At 36.1% G+C, this 9,084-nt stretch overlaps 1 pseudogene; it reads left to right on the top strand.

Moving 5' to 3' along the window:
* The first annotated feature begins 2,035 nt into the window (after positions 1-2,035).
* On the top strand, positions 2,036-3,010 carry LOC149256017 (chitinase-like protein 1 pseudogene; annotated as a pseudogene).
* The last annotated feature ends 6,074 nt before the right edge of the window (positions 3,011-9,084 follow it).

Here is a 9,084-nt window from a genome sequence, read left to right as displayed (position 1 = left end):
GCTAAGGGATTAGGCATTAGAATTTAATTCAGTGTTTATTTTTCTTTAGAAAAAATAACTTGTGAGACCTGGTGACAGCAGGATCTTCACAAAGGAGTTTAAGTTTAAGTTTTTTTATGTTTTAGTGTTTAGCTAGTTTTAAATTTTGTCTTTTCAAAAACACCCCCCCTGCATAAATAAAAACGAATCAAGCGACTAGTATGCTCTCTTCCTGCACTTAGTGCGATCAGGAAGATCAGAAAGTCTATTGATTTCGTTCGAATAAAAATACTCTTGTTGGAAAACTAATGTGTAATATGTCAATAAAGAATTTTGTGAAAAAAAAAAAAAAAACATCTTTAAATTTTTAGATGAAATTTAGTTTTTTAATTTTAGATTTAAAAAAAAATTAAAAAAAAATTAATAATATATATATATCATATATATATATATATATATATATATATTAAAAAAAATTAACCATTTGTTTTGTTTCTTTTGTTTTTTTAGATATTTAAAAAAATATATATAAAAAAAAAATGTAAAACATTAAATAAAAACCACCGAGAATGTGACTGAGACAATTTTCTTTTGTTGCAGGCTGATCGGCCATGGTGGTCCTTTGGCTGGGCTGTAAGAACTGGCATCCAATGTTCGCATTACATGGGCGAGGGCTGCAACGTCCACGTTGAATAATGCCCTTCCTCCTCTTTCGCCAGCCCAAGGTAAACCGAGAGGAAAACGTGCAGCAACGGAGTCAAATATTTCTGGATCCAGTGTTGCTACTGAACCCCTTAAACGATGTGCAATGTTATCAGATGTGTCCAATATCTGTAAGGAAGTGGCCGCGGTTTATTTCTTGAAAAAAACCAAAAGCAGTTAAGGTTGTATCTCAGAATGCCAATGCCAAGGGAAGAGGCCGAGGAATTCCTCGGAATAACAAGAAGATTACTCAAGAGGCAGAGATTAAAAAAAAGACCTCACCAGCTATTTGTAATGTTGACGATGCATCTGCTGGTAATGCAATCGGGGATGATAAGCAAAACAATAATGTGAACACTCTAAAAGAAGTATAGGACAATCCTAAAGAACTTAATCCAATTGCTGAGCAAATTTCAGTACACCCCCATTGCAAACAGTCAGTGGAAAAACCGAATGAGAAAGAGATTGTGGTAAGTGATAATAAAGCAGCAGTTGCTTCTCTGAAGCAGCAATCAACATTGCAGTCTCTACGTATACCAAAACAACCCAAATCTTCTTTTCCTCTGGCAAGGCTTCATGAAGATGTGGGACGGTCTAGCTGTTCGGATTTCATTGACATTGATTCGGAATTCCAAGCTTCAATTCTTGGAAGGATGCAGTGACTTCAAACGTGGTGGCCGGCGGTTCATTGTCGAAGTGTTTCGTATGCAAATACACTTTAACGTCCATGCACATCATGCACGATATTGGGAATGTCGCCCTCCATCCTTGTTTATGTTGGTCATTGATTTGGCCATTATTCCTTCCCTCATTCAAAGCCGCCCCAGCCCCCCACCGGAAGAAAAGGTAAACATATTTTAAACATTATCTTGAAGAGCAAAAGAGATGCGCTGCTTGAACAGATACAAGATCCGCTTGAAGAGATAAAAGATCTTTTACATTTTTAAGGCGATTTTGGAGGTGAAAAGATGAGTGTTCCGGCGTTTTCGATGGTGATAGTAGATGCTGTGGACGTGGACGCAATGCAGCTGCCCGTGCACCTTGATGATTATCCTAGTAGGAGGCGATTGATGATTATCCTGGAGATCGCGAGCGGTGGGAGATTGCCCTCCATATATGGGTTGACAAGGAATATATCTACATCATTCCTGCCGGCGGTTACGGTTGTGAAACATTTTGCCTACAAGTCTAGTTGTAATCGCAGCAAGAATCGGTCGATCTGGAAGAGTTTCTGGAAGAACAACAATGGTCGGCGGCATTCCAGGACGACATTTCGATCCCCTTCGACGATTTCATAAACGATTATGCACCAACTTTTGTTGATGAAATAATCCGCAGATCTCCAATGGCGGATCTGCAACAACAAATATTGCCATTAAGATTCAAAATCTTCCTAGATCTGGCGGAGATCTCGCCTGTCATGGCAATGGGAAGGATTTGTTTGGTTGTTTTGTTGGTATTAGCACTGTGTTTGAATGTTTCACTGGCGTCGAAGAAGATGAAGGTCTGCGACAAGGGATGGGAATGCAAGGGGACTTATTGCTGCAACCAGACTATATCGGAAATTTTCACAGTGGACAATTTCGAAGAACTCTTCTCCAAGAGGAATACCCCAGTGGCTCATGCGGTGGGTTTCTGGGATTACTATTCCTTCATCAACGCGGCTGCACAGTTCGAGGGCATATGATTTGGTACTACTGGAGGACAGCTGATGCAGCAGAAGGAGCTTGCAGCCTTCCTTAGCAATGTTGCAGCTGAAACTTCATGTGGTTACAATGTTGCTACTGGTGGTCCAACTGCTTGGGGTTTGTGCTACAAAGAAGAAATGAGTCCGGACCAGCTATACTGTGATCAAAATTTGCTATACCCTTGCGCTCCAGGAGCCAGTTACCATGGACGTGGTGTCCTGCCTATTTAATGGAACTTTAACTACGGACCGATTGGTGAAGCACTGAAACTTGATTTGCTTACTAATCCAGATATGGTGTCAAACAATGCCACGATAGGATTTTTAACTGCAATGTGGAGGTGGATGAATCCCATCAAGCCAAAACAACCCTCTGCTCATGATGTGTTTGTGGGTAACTGGAAACCAACCAAAAATGACACTGAATCATATAGGCTCCTTGGTTTTGGAATGGTCATCAATGTTCTAAATGGGGGTTTAGAATGTGGGAAAGGGGATATTGATGCAATGAACAACAGGATTTCACATTACCTGTATATCCTTGATTTGCTGGGCGTTGGACGAGAACAAGCCGGTGATAATCTTGATTGTGGCCAGCAAGTTCCTCTTAACCCTGTTATAACTTCTACCACCTCTCGTTAGCTGGCAGTTTGTAGTTTTATCTATCCAAGGCCATCCTTGATCCAATTGATAGTAGGGTGATCGTGATAAGGTTTGTTGCCGTTTTATCACTCTACGGTTTCGCCTTTCACGGTCTAAAACCATTATTCGTCAGTCTATTTCAAGTTTGAATTGCCCATGGTTTGTTTTTAATAAGTTTTCATTTTTTTTATTTACAACTAAAACGAATAAAAAAATCAACATACATAATAAATTAAAAACCATTGTTTTTAATTTGTTATAAAAATAAAAAATATTTTGTGTGTTGTTATGTAAATAAAAATAAAAAATAATTTGTGTGTGGATTAGAATTAAAAAAATAAGAAAAAATAAATAAACATTTCCTTTTTATTTATTTAATATTTTGTATAATAAGAAAAATCAAAGCAACAAAATAATTTTTTTAAAAAAAGAGAGGATTTCTTTATTTTTATTTTTAACTTAAAAAAAAAATAAAATTAATAATAACTTTTTAGTGATAGTTTTTTTTCATTATTAGGTTTTATAAATTTTTGTTGATAGCAAAAAAAAACATTTCAACTTAAATAATAAATTAAAAAACATTTTATGTTGTTTTAAAAAATAAAAAACAAAAAAATCAAAACAACACAAAATAGTTTTTTTATTTTTATTAAAAAAACTAACTTTTAGAAATTTTCTTTAGTAGGATTTGATAAATAAAATTGTGTTGATTTTTAAATATTTCAACTTAAATAATAAATTAAAACATTTATGTTTTTAATTTATTGTTTAAACAAAAATCTAAAAAAAAATAAATAAAATCAATATACAAAAAAAAAAAAAATTATGTTTTCATAAAAAAAGAGATAAAATAAAAAAAAATTCACAAAATTCACACAGCTTTGCAAATAAAAAAAAAGGGATACTTGGAAACACATTTCGAAAATCGATTGGAGGATTCTCAAGACGATAATTATTTCTAACAGCTTTTAGTTGGCATCACATCTTTTTGTTCTATGCTTTATGACGCACTAATATGCAGGACAAAATTGCCAAGCACATGAGTTATCTAACACCAAGAGGGAGTATTATTTTTCATGGTTGTTTTTAAAATGGATTGAAATTGATATCATGAATTGAGTCACTTGCAACACTTTGATTTTTATTAAATCTATTTTATTTGGTTAGAAATTTTTGCGTAAGAATCATGAAGGAAATGCGCAATTCTTCTTGAACAAACTTATGTTGTCTTTCTGCCAAGTTTTTTTTACAGGTTACAGGATGACAAAGTGATCATTAAGGAGACTTCACTGTGACGACAATTAGTCTTCCAACGACTAAATTCATGAAAAATTCTGAAGACAAATCCATCTCCACAACCACTACTTTCCACCTCCCTTTCTGAAAAGATTTTGAATCCAATCAATTGTACATCCATATCGCATGACACTTCCATATCCATTTTTCACAGCAAGAGTTTTTATCCATCCACCATGCATTTTCCTTACATCCATCCATTTTCTTTGTCATTATCATTCCCCTTCATTTCCACCAATAAAACTCTGCTTGAGTCAAAGTCCTAGAGTCTATGTATCATTGAAAAAAACACCTAGAGGCTTGCATGCCTTAATGGCAAGTACTCTTGCCAATGAACAATGGGAGTACATTAATATCCCTTGTTCGTTGGATCTTGTAGGTGACTCGACTACGACAAATTTATTCGTACCTACAAAGATGTGTTAGGCATCATGACTCCCATTGGAATCAATGGTGGGAGCTCTTGTGTTGGCTAGGGGCATTCATTAACGGCCACTAAGTCAACAACTTCTTGCTATGTTCGACATCGACACATTTAATCACATAGTAAGATTTGTGCCAACAAGCGTTGAAGACTTGAAGACCCATATTTTGTAGCAGATGAAGCCAATTTCCATTCATTGTATTTCCATGCATTGTATACATTGTATTTCACTTGAGGACAAGTGAATAAATAAGGCTGGGAGGAAAATGTAACTTCTATATTTTGTATACCTTCCAAGCCTTATATGTTTTCAACCATATTCAGCAAGACTCATCAGATTCATCATCCAGCAGCAGATACAACTTTCAGCCATGATCAACAGACTCCTCAGATTTTTCATCTAGTAGCAGAGGATCCAACAGCTGATACGACAATACAGATCCATCTTTCATCCACAACTTGAAGAAGAAGCTTCAGAGCAGAATTGTGGCAACTGAACATGCATGATTCATCCCCCATTTTCACAACCAAGTAAGGAGGACTATGAACGACATTTTTGCAGCCACACGTGAACAACTCTCATCCATTTTTGGAAGGGTAAGTTAAGGTATGATATTTTCTAACTTTTAACCATTAAATTCTTTGAAAAGTTAGAATAATAATTTTTGGAAAAACTTCACTTCCTTTTCCCTTCTTTTCCCCATTTCACATAACTTCCCAAACCATCCGTTTAAGGGGAAGGATACACTTACATGCATGCTTTGTTACATTCATATCCACATTCATATATCACAACCCCACTTAACCCCACTTACCTTCAAAGTATATTCATTATTACATGAGCTTACAAGTGGCTTTGATAAAAGTATTTAAAAGTTAATTGGATGCAACAAATCATGGTTGTTACACAAGAACCAACCATGATGCATTCCTACAAAAATAATCTGCAACAAAAATCACATTATCAATATGCAAAGATCATACATTGAATGCAACAAACAAAATATGGTTGAAACACAAGAACCAACCAATTTGTAATTCATCAAAATAATGCTTTGCAAAAGTTATGTAAATGATATCATGCAGAGTTTAAGCCAAAGCTCAAAAAGTAATGTAATAGATTGCATGAGGACATGCAATACCATTGATTGCATGAGGACATGCAATATATTGAGTTTGGGGGAGATGTTGGGCCTCAAAATAGTCCCTATTTTCACTCCATTATTCACCAATATTTTCACATTTTACCTTCATGTTACCTCCATTCCACCTCCACATCATTCCATCTACCTCATTATTGGATTATAACTATGTTTTTCCAAAGTTATTAATTCTTAACATTTTTAAGTGAATTTATGGCTAAACTTTAGAAAATAAAATGCTTATACTTATACCTAACAATTAGAATGAGTTTGTTGACATGTGTAGGCACAAAGGAAGCTTCCAGGGCATCTTTATGTGGCCTTGAATGATCAAATTCGAATTTGATAAGATAAGCTTCATGGAGAAGATCATGGACCTCATGGAGGAGATCATGGAGGATGGGGTTATGTGTCATCATTGGTTGAGAAATATGTGGGTCAAAGGAGAGAATAGTGGGTCTACATTTATGAGGTTGTTATCATAAGTTTTTGTATAAATAGGAGTACCTCCTCCATTCCAAAGGAGAGGACTCTTAGAGCATTGTATCCAATTGATGATGGAATAGAATAAGGCTTCATTTTTCATATATTTCCATTATGTACTTTTAGATATAAATTTTGTGAATGTAGGATATGAATTTATGTAGTTTTAGATATAAGTTTTCTTAATGTAGTATATGGAATAATTTGTCTTGTTCTTAGGAGAATTGAGCTCACTCTAAAAGGATGAGAGAAACATGTTATTTCATATTAGATCTTATTTCATTTAATTTCTTATATGTTTGAGGATTTGTTTGTGATTGATGAATGAGTTTTAAATTAGAATGTAATCAGCATATGAGAGGACAACTAAGGGTCTAAGTTAGGCTCTCCCTCTCTATTTGATTTGTATGATAATTGGAATTCATTCTTTTGCTTTTATGTTTCAAGTATCATATGAGGAGATACCAAGAGTCTAAGTTAGGCTCTCTCTCCAATGATTTATATGGTAATTGAAATTCATTCTTTTGCGCTTTTATTTCATTTCTTCTGCTTATGAATGAATCTTAGTTTAGTTTGGATTAGTGCATGAGAGGACAATCAAGAGACTAAGTTAGTCTCTCTCTCTACTTGAATCTGAGCAACAATTAAAGTTCATTCTCTTGTCTTTATTTCAAGTTTTTAGTTTTATATGGTTTCTCTATGATACTGTAGGGAAGGACAACCAGGACCTCCTTAGTTAGGAGCCTCTTCCCTTGCATATTATATTGAATCGTAAATGATTAAGTTAGACATAGGTTAGTTGCCTACTCCTGCATATATTGTGCTGGCATCATCACAAGCTTACGAGTTTCCCTGGTCGATAATTTATGAGCAATTTAAGTCCAATAAATTGCCCAACAACAGGGAATCAACGCTCCGCCCCTCGGGCTGGGCGAGGCGGCCTGGGGGTGGGCGCAGCGTAAAAAAATGCTAAACCGAAAAACTATGAGCATAACCACATTTGAAATCAGTATTGCGCAATGTCCCAACTCATATAACTAGATTATCAGGGAATGCCCTAGGGTGCAAATCCCATATTTACACGAACGTATTCGCGTTTACTACGCCTTGTCAAACTTAAAAATCCAAAAGTACCAAAATTTACACCTGAGATTTCTATGGAAACTGGTTAATCCTGTTGCGTTAATTATGAAAAGCTCAAAGAAACATTTAAAAAGAGGGAGACATTGAGGCTATCTTCGACTGAAAGTCATTCCTGCATAGAGGGCACTCAAGTTTAGAGTAAAACCACTGAAAAATGCAGTTTCGATGAAATAGGTGATTGCAAGGCAACCGTTTTGCATCGTCTCCTGTGGATAGCATATCATGACAAATAGCACATAAAATTATATCAACCTCACCATCACCTGTGCCAACAGATTGGACTGGAATGACAACTGTTGGGGAAGAGTCAACAGCTGCCAGAGCAGCAGCTAAAGGATAACTCCCATGGAGAGCAATGTATCGCGCTCGCAAATGAGGATGAAGATCAAAACGTTGACCCCTCATTTCTATAGAATTAGCGGCATTACTATTTCCTTCCAAGAGTTGCAGTACCCTATGACCATCTTCAAAACTGCCACTCCATGCAACTTGCTGGCTCCACACATTTCCGTCTTCCCGACTCCAATCTACGATAGTTCGTAGCAAAACAATATTGACGTTTTCAGCCATTGTTTGGCCGCTGTAGTTGCCAGGACGCCATTCATAGTTGGGTTTCTGTCCAATGTCATCTAATTGACGTACACACACATTATCCCAAATGTTCTCCAATTCCCACTCATCTCCGTTCCGTCTGCCAATCCATCTAAACACTACGCTTGAGATCAAGTGCTGCTGAACAATACCTTCACTTTCCCTGGATGCCGATTCTTCATGTGAAAGGCCATCAGTTGCAGTTGTTGCAGTGGAAGGTACACATCTCTCCCACACCATGCCTCTATTTGACGCTTTATCTATGTGTCTATAAACCCGCTGAAATATTTCTTTCGCACAATTTTTATTTTGAGTGTCGCTTCCAATCTGTGATTCCGCCATCTCGTCGCTTACTGACTTTTTATTTACAATATTCAGTATATGTTGAGGAGTTCCCGCGATCACAACACATTAATCGGAAGACCTACGATATTGACCCCTTAGGCTTTATATTTCAATTTAGACGAGGTAATATAGTTACCTTTGTGTTATTGGTCCCACGCCGACCAAAGAAGGCTGGCTTTGTTACCCTTACTTTGTCCTCAATTATATTTCGGTCTCAAAAGATAATTCGTTCATAGGCGGTCACTTATCCTAATCCGAACTTGTTTCAATCTTTTAAGTGGTCTACTTAGTCGTAAGTCAAAATAGGTCACATATCTCTTATATAAGGAGGAATAGAGGAGGAAACCACAATAAATCTGAGTAAAGGTATATGATTAAATGGATTCAAAACAATTAACAATAGATGTGTTAATCTTAGTTGATACAAACACTATTGACACTTCGTAAATTTAGGTTCTATGTGAACTCCCCAAAGCTAAAATGTAACTTAATGTGGAAATAATTATCTCTCACAATCTCATAGGAATTAATAAATAGTGTTTTGTTATTAGAGAAGGATACATAAGTTTACTTAATAAATTGTTGTTGTCACCATGCCACAGTGACCCCTAGAGCATGCTTCACAAATGTGGTCCACAACTTCCTAGTGT

This window comes from Pinus tabuliformis, chromosome 7 (assembly GCF_031772625.1).
Source record: "Pinus tabuliformis cultivar Carrire ecotype Pingquan chromosome 7, CPIR1, whole genome shotgun sequence".
NCBI lineage: Eukaryota > Viridiplantae > Streptophyta > Pinopsida > Pinales > Pinaceae > Pinus > Pinus tabuliformis.
This window is presented reverse-complemented; position numbering and strand designations above follow the sequence as displayed.